The following is a 15,622-nucleotide window of genomic DNA, read 5'->3' as shown; positions in this document are numbered from 1 at the left end:
ATTTGTATGTACTGCCTCCTTGAGATGCAAATCTATCTTATGCATATTCAGTGAGGATTCTCCTAATGGACCTTCATTGAACTTTTATGAGGAAGAGTTATGTGCAATCATTTAGATTTAAATTGTGATTCATTCAATTGATATTTAGGATTGTGTGTTATTTAAAGTATTGAGAATTTTGTATATAAATCTTTATTAATTTTTAAATATTAACAGTGCAATACACAGGTAAAAGAACATATAACAAGTCAAGAAAAGCACATTCAACTTACAGATATTCAAAATCAATCATTTTATCCCACCCACCCAGGTTAGTCCAAAAAAAAAAAGTATTATCTTATTTCCTTTGTTGTTGTTTTATTTCTATATATTACCTTGAAAAGTGGACTAACATGACCACCACACCATTTCACTCAATTTTTTAACCGCAAATCCCAAAATTTTTCCTGTTCCAAAATGGCTATGAGATGGACATTCTTTCAAAAATGCCTCTTTATGCATATAGACAGGAGTCTACCTATAAGCTGATATTTTCAACACTAAACCTTCATGCTTCATTGAACACCAGCTAAATTTTAAAGAACATAGTTGCCATAGTTACCAGCATCTTATTTCCAATAGTGGTAGTTCAGGGTCATGTACATGGCAGAATCCCAAAACAATGACAACATTCCATGCTACTTACCCATAGGCAAGCAACGGCTTTCCTAATGCCAGCCCTAACGGTTTATTGACTTTTCTTCCAGGACCTTGTCCAAACTTCTTTTTAAAAAAAAAATTTAGGCCTGTAGACTAATTGTGTTAACTAATATGATTTAATGCTTTTTTTTTTTTTTTCAATTAAAAATTGTAACTGTGTCTGGTACTCTCTGTTCTGCCTTGCCTTCTTTTCCCCAGCTCCTTTGGGTCCAAAATCAAGGTGCATACTGGTACCTGACTTCTGGTGGCATCCTCTGATGCAACGTCCTGTTTTTTTTGCAAAGGTTGGATCATCATAACTGTAGAAAGGCTGTTTGGGCTGGCAGACCAGGAGCAGTACTGGCAACCCTAACTCTGTCTCTGCCCCTATACGCTCTAATTGCTGATGCTGTGTTAGCATATAAGCAGCCGACTTGTGTTTCTCCTATCATTTACTGTTATATGTCCAGTAATTTTGTTTTATTTTAATAGTTTCTACTACCATGTTGCCTGTCACTGATGTCGGGATCACCAGTCTGTATTTTTCCTTTATAAAGATGGCTAATTAATCCCAAATAAATAAAACAATATTTCTTGAATCACTCCTGGAACTTTCAGGTACTGTAAACTATTTTATTGATAGATAGTGACTCAGAGGAAAAACTGTCTGTGACCAAATATGTTTTTAAAAAATATTTCAACAGTTGTTTCCTCCAAAATATAAACCAATATAGATAAAAGAAAGAAAAGTTAATTTCTTGATGCTATCTAATGTAAAATGTGCTTTAACTGTATCAAATCTACTTTTGTTAATCATGTTAACATAGCCAAGAGTTTGATATCAAATTGTTTAAATTTTCTGCTCATGAACATGCATTTAGACTGAATCCTAATTAATACTAGACTTACAGTGAAAAAGTATTTTTTCTAGCCTAAAACTTTATGGTTATTCTTATCTGACCAATATTCTAATTTGTATACCATATCTAGACATATCCAATGATGTAAAGATACATTAAGGGGCCCTTTTACTAATGCAGTACAAAACCTCTGAGGTCAATGCAGGGGACATTATTAGCATGTACCCTGCATTTACCACACAGGTCAGAACCATACTGCACAGCTCTGTGTTAAATGCAGTGGCAGATAGCATGAGGCAACACTAATTGTAATAAATAATATAGCCAAACACACATTCCTGCCCTATTCAATACCCCTCCCTACATCTATATCCTCACCTTTACACTCCCTAAGTAAAGTTCTCCATACCACCACAGAGCATAACTTAATAGGCTTTTCCCTGATCCAAAGCCCTGCCCACATATAGCCACCTGACCTTTTCCCTGGAGGTGATCTAAGGCAGTATTGTGGGCTGGGGTGGGTGTGGCCCCCTACTCCCGCCCATCCTACTGCACCACTCAAAATAGCTGCCATGACCCCATCATGCTAGTCTCATGATACTACCACTTTGGGTCAGCCTTCCATATCAGATGGCAGCAAGTGCAGCCACACTAATTGGTGGTTGTGATGGCTAGCGCATATTGCAGAGCCATATCATAGATGTCACTAATGGCCATGCCTCTTCTCCAACCACTCAGTGCATAAAGCAACTAATGCTTTTTTGCCATGCATTAGAGGTTGGCACGAGTCTGTGGTAAAGGGTAAAGCAGGGGTGTCCAACCTTTTGGCTTCCCTGACCGAAAAAAATGTTTCTGGAGGCTGCACAAATGCTGCAGCAAGACAGAGGAGGGAGCCGGCAAGACAGTAAACACCCGGGGGCAGCAGAGGAAAACACTGCATTGCCCTCGACCGAGGCCGCACAAAATACTTCACGGGGCCACAGGTTGGACACCCCTGGGGTAAAGGATCATGGATTTGATATACAATAAAACTTTGGATTGCGAGTAACTTTGTGTGTGTTTTGCAAGATGAGCAAAATGTTTTATTAAATTTTAACTTGATAAACAAGCGAGATCTTGCAATACGAGTACGTATGGTATATGTGTGTCACGTCATCACAACTGAGCTGATGGTTCTCTCTCTGACGCTGTGGGATTGTACTTAATCTGAGTGTAGTAACTTTTCTATTACTGTAACAATGGCCCCTATGAAGCACCTTCATCCTCTCCTCTCTCTCATCTCCCTCACACCAGTCATGATTCTTTTAAAAAGTAAAGTATAGGTTAATTTAGGTTCAAACAATTTTTTATTGATGCAAACAACAACAAATACAATGCCAAGGTACCTCAAAGGTGCTCAGTACAAACAAAGATGCATCATATATAATATGACAACAAGCATGGATAAAAGAAGAGTAATATCAACCAAACTCCCCCCCCCCCAGCCTACTCTACTTAGGGCGAGCGAGAATGAGGATAGCGGAAAGGCACTCCGAGGCCCTGGACACTTATGAGCCCCAAAGATGCCGCACCACCCCCTCCCCCCACCGAAACCCTCTAATCCTGTCCGTGTCTAAGTGCCAGAACCAGCCCATACCCCTCCCCAATCCCCCCTCCCCCCAATGGTACTAATTTGTTTTACTGTATATATTTTTACTTTATACAGTACAGTATTTTGTATTAAAGTTTTGGGGTTGTGGAACGAATCATCTGAGTTTCCATTATTTCTTATGGGGATTACAAACATGTTTCTGGAATGAATCATGCTCGCAAACCAAGGTTTTACTGTACTACTGTACTTTTCTGTGGTACAACCAAAATCAGTTAAATTTATTATATACAGGCGAGTCTTTAGTGGGCTCCTAATCTAATGTTTTGAACCTAGGGCAATGGATGGTTAAGTGGCATGCCCAGGCTCACAAGGCATCAGACCATATGAAAAACACAGTCTTTACTTGTCACTTTTAACTGAGCAGTCTAATTGAGGTCTTCAGACATGACCATGTTTTGCCAAATGGCTGCCTCAAGGACAGATGAATACTGTTTGTAAAAGACGTACATAAAAGTATAAAGGATAAACTATTAAAATGAACATACATATGAAAAATGAATAAATATAGTACTAAATCTCCTCAAAATGGGCTAGGCAAGAGCTAAAATTCTATATCAAACTTCACATTTTTAACAATGGTTTATAAGAACATAAGAATAACAGGTACAACACCAAAAGCAAGGTTGACGTACCCAGCTGGTGTAACATCTCAAGCCTCACCAAACTGCTAAAAACTAGTAAAAAAGAAAAGAAAAAAAAAAAAGGAAAAAGCAACATTTAATCAAAATGACATACACACCATAACTTAAAACTAGAAGATAAAAATGAAGATAAAGGTGGACCGTAATGGATTGATGAAGAATGTATTCACCAGTATCTCCAACTTGGGTAAGCTTGGGGTGAGTCAAATAACCTTAAACATAAATACGCAAACGGGTGTTCAAATATATAGTCAAAACCCAAAAAATACCCTGAAAACCTCTTTGCACAAGAAGTACTGATTTTAGCAATGGAGGTGGGCCTCAGAGACCTTGAATCAGGCAGTTGACTGCTAGCTTTTGTTGCAGGTCAGTATCTCAATCATCGGCCCAAACTCCAGTTAATTTTAGGGTTCCTTGTACTAAGCTGCGTTAGGGCCTTAATGAGCAGAATAGCGCACACTAATTTTCCGTATGCGCTAGTCGCTACTGCATCCTCTTGAGCAGGCGGTAGATTTTTGGCTAGTGCGCGCTAATCCGGTGCGTGCGTTAAAACCGCTAGCGTGGCTTAGTAAAAGGAGCCCTTAATCTTTTAAAAAAATTTTTTAAATCATTTTTATCATTTTGTTTAAACTGTTATAAAGCAAAAGATAGCGCCTATACTTTCAAAAAAGCATTTATCTTTATGAACGTCGCTGCAAGTGAACAGCACTGCTTAGTGAAACCTGATGGGACCTCTGTTTCACCCTAATAGGCTTTGTCAGGGGATAGGTGGAGGGGCATAATCGAAAGGAACGTCTAAGTCCATTTTCGTCTCGGTCGCAAGTCATCCAAAGTAAAAAACAGCTTAGGACACATTTTTGAAAAATACATCCAAATTTTTTTTTCCCTTTCAAAAATCGTCTAAGTATACGTTCTGCCGATCTGATTGTCCAAGTCGCTCAATCGTCCATCTTTATACCACATTTTTGTCCAACTTTACCTCCAAGTCATAAAGGCCTAGAACAAGCCCTGTTGGACATGGGAGGGGTCTGCAAAGTGATGGACTTTACACCCAGACATGGCACCTAAATAGTGGGGTACCTTACAGGGCACTGCTGTGAACTTAACAAAAAGGATGCCATGTCTTCTCCTCACTACAGTTCCCATATAGGTCACAGTGAGCCCCCCAAACCACCTCCAGAATCCCCTAGACCCATTTATCTACCACCCTAATAGCCCTTATGGCTGCAGGAGCCACTTATATGCCAGTACAAAAGGGTTTTCGGGGTGTATAGGGGAGTGCACATGTTTCAGTATCAATGCAGTGATTACAGGGGCTTATGGGCATGGGGCCTCCTCTCCATGGGTACCTAACTCACACCCAAGGCGGCTTAAGATGCTGGACAACTAGGCTTTCCTATGCCAGGCTGCCAGGTGATGATGGTCTGGAGCAGGGGTCTCCAAAGTCCCTCCTTGAGGGCCGAATCCAGTCGTGTTTTCAGGATTTCCTCAATGAATATGCATGAGATCTATGTGCATGCACTGCTTTCAATGCATATTCATTGGGGAAATCCTGAAAACCTGACTGGATTCGGCCCTCAAGGAGGGACTTTGGGGACCCCTGGTCTGGAGGCTGAATTTTAAAAGTGTGATTAATATTTTTATGGGGGGGGTCAGTGATCACTGGGGTAGTGTGTGTGGGTTTGTATTATGTGTTTGCAGTGCTTAGCTGGTGACTTTAGATGGGTTTTTGTGTCTTAGACCATGTTTTAAATGGTCTAAATCACAACGTCCAAGTTCCGTCGATCCTGTGCTGTATAATAGAGAATGACACGGTGACGGTTTACCCGCGGCCACCGCATTTAAGCCGCGGGTCACCGCCGAAAACGGGGAAGAAAACTAGCAGTCGCTGCGGTGACGGGGACAAGGCCATTCACCGACCGCGGAAACGGTGAACAGGTTTGTCCCCGCGGGCCAATGTACCCCCTTCTAGGAACCGCTATTTACCGTATTTTCACCATATAACGCGCTCCCACCCGCACCCGCGATCGGAGCAAGAGGGAGCCCAAGCCCTCTTGCCCGGCCGACTCCCCGACGTCCGATACATCCCCCCCCCCGGCAGGACCACTCGCACCCCCACCCCGAAGGACTGCCGACTTCCCGACAATATCGGGCCAGAAGGGAGCCCAAACCCTCCTGGCCACGGCGACCCCCTAACCCCACCCCGCACTACATTACGGGCAGGAGGGATCCCAGGCCCTCCTGCCCTCGACGCAAACCCCCCTCCCCCCCAACGACCGCCCCCCCCAAGAACCTCCGACCGCCCCCCCAGCCGACCCGCGATCCCCCTGGCGACCCCCACGACCCTCCCACCCCCCTTCCCCGTACCTTTGGTAGTTGGCCGGACAGACGGGAGCCAAACCCGCCTGTCCGGCAGGCAGCCAACGAAGGAATGAGGCCGGATTGGCCCATCCATCCTAAAGCTCCGCCTACTGGTGGGGCCTAAGGCGCGTGGGCCAATCAGAATAGGCCCTGGAGCCTTAGGTCCCACCTGGGGGCGCGGCCTGAGGCACATGGGCCCAACCCGACCATGTGCCTCAGGCCGCGCCCCCAGGTGGGACCTAAGGCTCCAGGGCCTATTCTGATTGGCCCACGCGCCTTAGGCCCCACCAGTAGGCGGAGCTTTAGGATGGATGGGCCAATCCGGCCTCATTCCTTCGTTGGCTGCCTGCCGGACAGGCGGGTTTGGCTCCCGTCTGTCCGGCCAACTACCAAAGGTACGGGGAAGGGGGGTGGGGGGGTCGTGGGGGTCGCCAGGGGGATCGCGGGTCGGCTGGGGGGGGGCGGTCGTTGGGGGGAGGGGGGTTTGCGTCGAGGGCAGGAGGGCCTGGGATCCCTCCTGCCCGTAATGTAGTGCGGGGTGGGGTTAGGGGGTCGCCGTGGCCAGGAGGATTTGGGCTCCCTCCTGGCCCGATATTGTTGGGGAGTCGGCGGTCCTTCGGGGGGAGGGATGTATCGGACGTCGGGGGGGGGGGCATCAGGCTTTCAGGATGGGGACAGACCTTCAAGGGGGGACAGTGCAGGGAAGTCAGGGAATTTATATTAATTAATTTTTTCTCTGCGTGTTTTGTTTTTGTATAGTTATTAACTAATATTTAACTAAGTTTTAAAGTTTTAAAGAATGTTTCCTTTATACGTAAATAAAGAAAAGTGAATGGGATTGCAGTGGCGGTGACGGGGCGGTGAATGGAGTGGCGGTGACGGGGCGGTGAAGAGGATGGTGAGACGGGGACGGGGCGGTGACGGGGATGGTGAGACGGGGACGGGGCGGTGACGGGGATGGTGAGACGGGGACGGGGCGGTGACAGGGACCAATTTTTTCACCGTGTCATTCTCTACTGTATAACTTTCGGTTATACATGCAGTACGACTAAGTCTAAGCCGGCCCACGTCCTGCCCAACTCCCGCCCTCAACACTCCTCCTGAAACGCCCCGTTTAGGTTTGGTCGTTCAGCGGCACTATGAAGGCCTAGGTCGTTTAGAAATACGTCCAAAACTTGTTTTTATTATCGGCACTTGGATGTATTTTGACAATGTTCGTCCAAATGCCGACTTAGGCCGGTTTTTGGACGTTTTTCTCTTTCGATTATGAGCCCCTTATTATTCTATCAAGCAGCTAAACTCAATAATGAGGGTACTGCTATAACTGAGTCTTGTCATATCAGATGTTCCATAGGAACATTAAAATATACTTATTTAAGACATTTGTTTTATTATAATAACATTGTGTAAATTTAAATTTAATAATTCCTGGATTTGTTCCAGCTCTTTAGGCATATTGTGAGTTGCTCTGAACAAGTTATATACATTGCTCCTTGTGATCCTGGGCAAGTCACTTAATCCCCCCCAAAGCACCAGGTACATTAGACAGACAAGGAAAAATGCTTGTTTACCTGAATAAATTCATGTAAACCATTCTGAGCTCCCTGGGGAGAACTGTACACAAAATTGAATAAATAAATAAAATAAGTATGAGCGGATTATAAATACTACTATTATCAGGCCCCCTTTTATCAAGCTGCGTATGTTTTTTTTTTAAATTATTGCAGTCCACAGTGGTAAATGGTCCAGCATTCAGAATTCCTGAGTGTCGGAGTTTTTACCACAGCAGTCTACGATAAAAAATCCTTAAGCAGCTTACCCTAGAACAGGGGTGTCAAAGTCCCTCCTTGAGGGCCGCAATCCAGTCAGGTTTTCAGGATTTCCCCAAATAATATGTATGAGATCTATTAGCATACAATGAAAGTATTGCATGCAAATAGATCTCATGCATATTCATTGGGGAAACCCTGACTGGATTACAGCCCTCGAGGAGGGACTTTGATACCTCTGCCCTAGAAGAAAGGAGGGACAGGGGAGATATGATTCAGATGTTCAAATACTTGAAAGGTATTAACGTAGAACAAAATCTTTTCCAGAGAAAGGAAAATGGTAAAACCAGAGGTTGAGGTTGAGGTTGAGGGGTGGTAGACTCAAGAGCAATGTAAGGAAGTTCTTTACGGAGAGGGTGGTGGATGCCTGGAATGCACTCCTGACAGAGGTGGTGGACAGGAAAACGGTGACGGAGTTCAAAAAAGCGTGGGATGAACACAGAGGATCTAGAATCAGAAAATAATAGTAAATATTGAAGAATTAAGGCCAGTACTGGGCAGATTTGCATGGTCTGTGTCTGTATAAGGCCTTTTGGTTGAGGATGGGCTGGAGATGGCTTCAATGGCTGGGAGGGTGTGGATGGGCTGGAGTGAGCTTTGACGGAGACTTCAGTAGTTGGAACCTAACCACAGTACAGGCTAGACCTTTGGATTCTTGTCCAGAAATAGATAAGAAGAAAAAATAAAATAAAATTGAATCAAGTTGGGCAGACTGGATGGACCATTTGGGTCTTTATCTGCCATCATCTACTATGTTACTCAATTACCTTATAGTAGAACACACAAAGTAGTCCTATATTAAACCCACAGCCAACTGTATCTGCAGGTTTATTTTCCTGCTGGCTGGGGTTAATGGAACCTGGAGATACTACACTACTACTGTTACTTACACCCAGCAAACAAAAACAGAGGAAAGGAGTGGTCATATAACTCATGATCTGTCTGTCCCCTGAAACAACTTGATAGGCATCTGCAGCTTTGAGTGCAGTGGCTGAAATAATAATATATGAGTTATCCAGAGTCTCATTCCATTCTACTCTGTAGTATCCCAGTTATTTTAATGGATGGAGATGCTTAAGATTATGTATATACATGCAAATGAGGGAGTAATAAAGACATTTCAGAACAAACTTGCCTTTGGCTTGTATTATGTATGTATGGCTTGTTCCCCCTCCTTTTATGAGCCCCCTAGAAAGAGAAAGGACCTGCATATGTAAGCTGTTTTGATTGTAAAGGTGGTATATCAAATCCCCATTACCCTTTCCCAAACCACAAGGACAAGCAGGAACATATGGATTTTTAAAACTAAGGGGTTACAGTATTGTAGGGTTACCATATGACTCCAGCAAAAGGAGGACGGATTGAGACATCCGGGTTTTACTTCTATTGCTTTTCAGTGGAAGTAAAACTAGGATGTTTCAATCCGTCCTCCTGAGCCATATGGTAACCCTAAGTCTTGATGTCATTAAAAAACATTTTGTCTTATTTCAGCATAGCTGGACAGCGCTGACTACATAATTTACAACAAAATTCGGCAACCTTTTTTCTGCGCTGCTACTGAAAGCCGTAGACCCCGCCCCCACGAGGCTGCTAAGGAAGAACTGAGCTCGTGCATCTGCATAACTTAACAACATGGACACAAAACATTAGTTCCCCATTAAGGAGGTGGTAGTGGGACACTTTTAAGAGAAACACCACATACAGGAAGAACTTTTTTTAAAAAAAAAAAGCCCGCGTGACTGAGAGGCAGGGACAGAAGTGAAAGAGGAGGGGAGGCGAAAACTCCGGAGAACAGAGGGATTGTAATCTCCGACTGTGGCGAGAAGCTGAGCTGAAAGAGGTATCTAGAGCGCTGCAGGAGAGCAAAAATGTGCTTTTATGTTCCTAATGAAATCAAGGGTAAGAGCGGATTGTAATCGGGTGTGCCGGGGGACAATAGTTCTTAAAATTGAGGACGGCTGGTAACCCTATTAATGACTTGGTATCTCTGCTATTTAATACCTTGCAAAAGTCTTCACTTCCTGCTGTTTACAAAGAGAATTTAAAAATGCATTAAAAACAGACGCTTGTTTCAGTGATTTACAATTTTACACAACATAATCTTATACTTCTCAATATGAAAGAGCAATTGTGGAAATGTTCAACATTTAATTTAAAAATAAACTATAAAGTATTTACTGTATAAGCCTTCACACCCCTTGGACCCAGTACTTTTTATTACTGCAAAACGAAGTTCCACCAGGAGTCATTGGGATATGCGACTGCTAACTTTGTGCAGCGGGATTGACCTTTTGCCTATTCTTGGGAGAAGAACTCAAATTCTTGTTTAGGGAATGTGTAGTATATTTTCTCTTGGATCTGGCTGGGTTTTTACTTATTCACTCAAATATTGTTGCTTTTGCTTTGTGTGTTGCTGAAAGATGACATCTCAGTCCTGGTTAGATCTTTGGCAAACTGGAACAGGTTTTTCTTTAGAATCTGCTTTGTACAATTTATGTTAGCACAATGCTTTACTGTAGAGATAGTGTTAGCAGGCTGTTCTTTTTTTTGCACTTCCCTTAGAACTGGAAGTAAAAAGTTCCACTTTGGTCTCAACTGGCTGCAAAACCACCCAGATCAGTAATGCTACACTATGTAACACGATTTTTATTCATGGGTAGTAAATGTAATTTCCTTAGCAAAGCAGCAGATGAATCCAGACAAGTGGGAATAGCTCACATCGACCAGCAGGTGGAGATAGAGAAACTGATTAACCGTTGGCCTTATAGCCCGGTATTCTCTCTGTCCATTCAGTTTGCTCTATCTCCCAGCAGGAATGTGAGCTAGTCCTCTAGCTCCTGGATTTTGGCTGTGCCGGGTGCATTTGTGAGCGACTTGAGTCTGCTGTTGAGACTAGCTCTCTTCTGCTAGACAGGGGTGACTGGCTGATCGGTGCCGGCTTTAGGGGTAACACCTGGGCCCTCCCAGGTCCCTTCTCCACCCTACCCTCCGGAGGATTGAGGGATTCATTGGGCTCTGCTGTCTTCTTTCCAGTATAAAAAAAAAAAAAAAAAGACAGAGCCTGTTAGTGCTGTGCTGTTCCTGTTTGGTCAGCTATAATTTCAAATGCCAGCCATAACTTCGCGTTTTAGAAGTCGCGTTTTGGGGGTGAGTACTTCTGCTATTTTTTGTCTCCCCGCTCCGCGTTCCGGCCATCCGACACGAGTTGCAACGTCGACCGAGGGCGGGTCGGGGTCGCGAGTTGAGGGCGGGTTTGTAAACGAGCAAAAAGAATGGCGGCAGAAGCTGCAAAGCGGTGTTCTCGCTGTGGTAAGCGAAGGACACTGCTAGGTCTGTGCTCAGCCGGGTGTTCAGATACACCGGCAGAGGCTTCTCAGGCAGCAGAAGTGGCTCATTCCCGCGTTGGGGAAGCGCAAGTGATTTCCCCTTCCCTCGCGGTTGAGTCGGCCAGACAACAAACTACTGGGACGGAGGAGGGGAAGCCAGCGGAGGTAGTGGCGTCAGGGACGCTGGGAGGAGCCGCGGGTCCGCTCCTCTGTTCAGATCAGACTGGGTTGGCTGGATTTGGGCTAACTTCATTTTCGCCAGAGTTTGTTATGTTAATGCACCGAGCTTTTATGTTACAGGGCTCTCAGCCTGCTCAGCCGGTGCCTATGAGTATGTCGGAGCGTCCGGTTCCATCTACTTCCACTTCTGGTTTTGCTAGCAAACCTTTGTGTGCGGCTGCGGTTCTTGCGGTTTCTCCCGGGAACTCACGGGTAGCAAAAAAGCGCAGACTCGCAGCCGCGGATGAGGGAGATACTATTCCAGTCTCCCCGTTATCTCTTCCGGACTCCCTTGTAGAGGGTGAGGTATTGGACTTGGAAGATCCCCCGGGTAGGGAAGTAGATGATCCGTCCGCTCTACGTCTTTTTCATAGGGAAGAACTTTCTTCATTAATTTCTAAAGCGTTGCAAGGCTTAAACATCTCGCAAGATGATGCTGCTAATTCTGGTTCCGCCAATCCCCTTATGACAGGGACGCGAAAGCCACCCAGGTCCTTCCCAGTGCATGAGGCTATGCAGGAGCTTATCACGGCGCAGTGGGACACGCCGGAGGCAAGTCTGAGGGTAGCAAAGGCCATGCGGCTTTTGTACCCGGTTGCTCAGAATGAACTTGAGAAATTTCAATTACCCAGGGTTGACGCGCTGGTGGCCGCAGTTACCAAAAAGACTACCTTACCGGTTGAAGGGGGAGTTGCTTTAAAGGATACTCAGGACAGGAAGATTGAATCTTCTCTGAAAATGTCCTTCGAGGTAGCTGCAGTCACTCTACAGGCCGCGATTTGTAGTTCATATGCGGCACGAGCGTGTCTGCAGTGGTCTCAGTTAATGACTGATAATTTAATGGAGTCTGGAGGTTCGGTTCCAGTAGAACTGGCTGATTTGGAATCAGGTCTGGCATATTTAGCAGATGCTTTATATGATATTATTCGGGGTTCCTCAAAACAAATGTCTCTTGCGGTGGTTTCTCGTAGGTCTTTATGGCTCCGTAATTGGGCGGCAGATGCAGCGTCTAAACTCCGGTTCATAAAGCTCCCTTTTAAAGGCCGTTTGCTTTTTGGGGAAGATTTAGATAAATTAGTTAAGGAATTTGGGGATACCAAAACCCAACGGTTGCCGGAAGATAGGCCTAGACCCCCGTTGAAATCCGCCACCTCGAGACAGCGTGTCCGATATCGGACAGGTAAACCGGGTTTTAGGTCCACGTATGGTTCCTTCCCTTCTTCAAGGCCTAGGTTTCCGCAGAAAAGTTCCTTTCGTGCAGCAAAACCTCCTTCAGCTCAGTCAGCCCGTGCCCCAGCAAATCGATCTTCACAATGACGGGGTCTTGGCTCCCTCCGCTATTCCCTTAGGGGGAAGACTGTCGGCTTTTGTAGCGGAGTGGGCCAATATCACGTCGGATCAGTGGGTGCTAGAAATTATTCGAGACGGTTACAAGTTAGAGTTCTCCTCTCCCGTCGCCGATTCTTTCTTGGTGTCCCCATGCAATGGGGTAACCAAAAGGGACTCGGTACGAATGACTCTTCAGGTACTTTTGGATCTGGGGGCGGTGGTGCCGGTGCCACAGGAAGAAGTGGGCCTCGGCAGATATTCCATTTACTTCATTGTGCCAAAGAAAGGGGGGTCGTTCAGACCGGTGCTGGATCTCAAACGAGTCAACGAATTTCTCAGTATCCGTCATTTTCGGATGGAGACAGTTCGGTCTGTCATTGCGGCAGTGAGGCCGGGGGAGTTCCTCACTTCCCTCGATCTCAAGGAGGCGTACCTCCACATTCCGATTTGGCCCCCGCATCAGAGGTTTCTGCGGTTTGCGATCCTAGGCCGGCATTATCAATTTCGGGCAATGCCCTTTGGTCTGGCGACAGCTCCTCGCACTTTTTCAAAGGTGATGGTGGTTGTGGCAGCATGTCTCCGCAAGGAGGGGATTCGAGTTCACCCTTACTTAGACGATTGGTTGATCCGCGCCTCTTCAAGGCAGGAAAGTTTGTCGGTGACTCAGAGAGTGATTTCTCTCCTTCAGTCTTTGGGGTGGATCATCAACTTTCCCAAGAGTTCGCTGTCCCCGTCCCAATCCTTAGTGCATTTAGGGGTGATGTTCGATACTTGTCAGGGAAAGGTGTTTCTACCCCGAGAGCGGGGAGAAAAGTTACAGTCTCAGGTTCGTCTACTTCTCGAATCCCCGAGACCTCGGGTTTGGGATTATGTACAGGTTCTAGGCTCGATGGTGGCGGCTCTAGAGGTGGTACCCTGGGCTCGGTTCCACATGAGACCGTTGCAAATGTCTCTTCTTTCACGGTGGTCCCCGGCGTCCCAGGATTACGATCAGTGTCTCCAGTGGACTCCTCGAGCGGCTTCCAGCATGCAGTGGTGGCTCAACGAGTTCAATCTTTTTCGGGGCATGCCATTAGCGACACCGGATTGGGTCGTAATCACGACAGATGCCAGTCTTCGGGGCTGGGGGGCTCAGTGCCTCCGAGCATCGATCCAAGGGGTTTGGTCCTCGGTAGAGGCCCAGTGGTCGATCAATATGCTGGAGTTGAGGGCTATCAGGCTGGCGCTTCTGGCATTTCAGTCCAGGATTCAGGACCGTCCAACCAGGATCTTTTCGGACAGCGTCACAGCGGTGGCGTATATCAATCGGCAGGGGGGTACCCGGAGTCCTCAGTTAGCCAAGGAGGCAATGATGCTGTTTCAATGGGCAGAGACGCATGTTCCTCTCCTCTCGGCGGCATACATTGCGGGTCACGAAAATATTCAGGCAGACTTCCTCAGCAGAAATCGTCTCGATCCAGGGGAGTGGGAGCTGTCCGCTCAGGCGTTCGATATGCTAGTCCTAAAGTGGGGGCTCCCGGAGATAGATCTCATGGCCTCGTCTCGCAATGCAAAGCTGCCTCGGTTCTTCAGCAGACGCAAGGAACCGAACTCGGAGGGGGTAGACGCGTTGACTCTCCCTTGGCCTCCAAATTCCCTCCTATACATATTTCCTCCTTGGCCGATGATAAGTCGAGTATTACAACGCATCGCTCTCTTTCAGGGACAGGTGATCCTGGTAGCTCCAGATTGGCCACGTCGTCCGTGGTACGCGGATCTGATGCAGCTATATGCGGGCGATCGTTTGAAATTTCAGGTGACTCGGGACTTACTAACTCAGGGTCCAATCTCCATAGAAGATCCGTCCCACTTTGGTCTTACGGCCTGGCTATTGAACGGTCGCGGCTGAGGAATAGAGGTTATTCGGAGCAGGTTATTGCCACGCTTCTTCAAGCAAAGAAGATTTCCACGTCGACCTCCTATGCTAGAGTCTGGAAAGTTTTTGACTCGTGGTGTGGGAGGCACGGGATTTCGCCCTTTCGGGCGTCTTTATCGGCTATTCTTTCCTTTCTGCAAGAGGGAGTAGCGAAAGGGTTGGCCTATAATTCTCTGAAGGTTCAGGTAGCGGCCATTGCTTGTTACAGGGGCCGGATTTCTCGTTTGGCGCTGGCATCACAGCCCGACGTAGTCCAATTTTTAAAAGGAGTTCACCATATCAGACCTCCTGTGAAGAGACCGTGTCCCTCATGGAGTCTTAAGCTGGTCCTTGGGAGGTTACGAATGGTGCCTTTTGAGCCTTTATCCATGGCTACGCTAAAAGATGTCACTTTGAAAACAGTGTTTTTGGTGGCTATGGCTTCGGCAAGACGGGTGTCTGAATTGCAGGCGCTATCTTGTAGGGATCCTTTTTTGCGGATTTCGGATGCTGGTGTATCGGTTCGAACGGTACCGTCCTTCTTGCCGAAAGTGGTGTCTTCATTTCATATGAACCAGTGTTTATTCCTCCCGGCCTTTCGGAAGGAAGATTGGGGGAAGCAGTACTCGTTGTTGCGTCTCCTGGATGTGCGTCGGATGATTCTACATTATTTGGGGGTGACTAACGACTTTCGTCGGTCGGATCACCTCTTTGTATTGTTCGCGGGGAAAAACAAAGGAATGGCCGCGTCGAAAGCTTCCATTGCGCGTTGGGTCAAGGAGACGATTGCTTCGGCTTATTTGTTGACAGGGAAGCAAGTGCCAGAGCAACTTC

General features: G+C 46.3%; 1 protein-coding gene across 5 annotated transcripts in view; it reads left to right on the top strand.

The window, feature by feature from the left end:
• The first annotated feature begins 9,654 nt into the window (after positions 1-9,654).
• Positions 9,655-15,622, top strand: part of MTFR2 (mitochondrial fission regulator 2) — an 89,466-nt gene continuing 83,498 nt past the window's right edge. For 2 of the 5 annotated variants that reach the window (XR_004538825.1, XM_033938306.1), the window contains exon 1: positions 9,660-9,860. The gene's annotated coding sequence lies outside the window, so the exon portion shown is untranslated. Of the gene's footprint in view, positions 9,920-15,622 lie in introns of all 5 variants that reach the window. The other 3 variants (XM_033938309.1, XM_033938308.1, XM_033938310.1) reach the window with 3 other exon arrangements.

Source organism: Geotrypetes seraphini, chromosome 3 (genome assembly GCF_902459505.1).
Source record: "Geotrypetes seraphini chromosome 3, aGeoSer1.1, whole genome shotgun sequence".
Taxonomy (NCBI): domain Eukaryota; kingdom Metazoa; phylum Chordata; class Amphibia; order Gymnophiona; family Dermophiidae; genus Geotrypetes; species Geotrypetes seraphini.
This window is presented reverse-complemented; position numbering and strand designations above follow the sequence as displayed.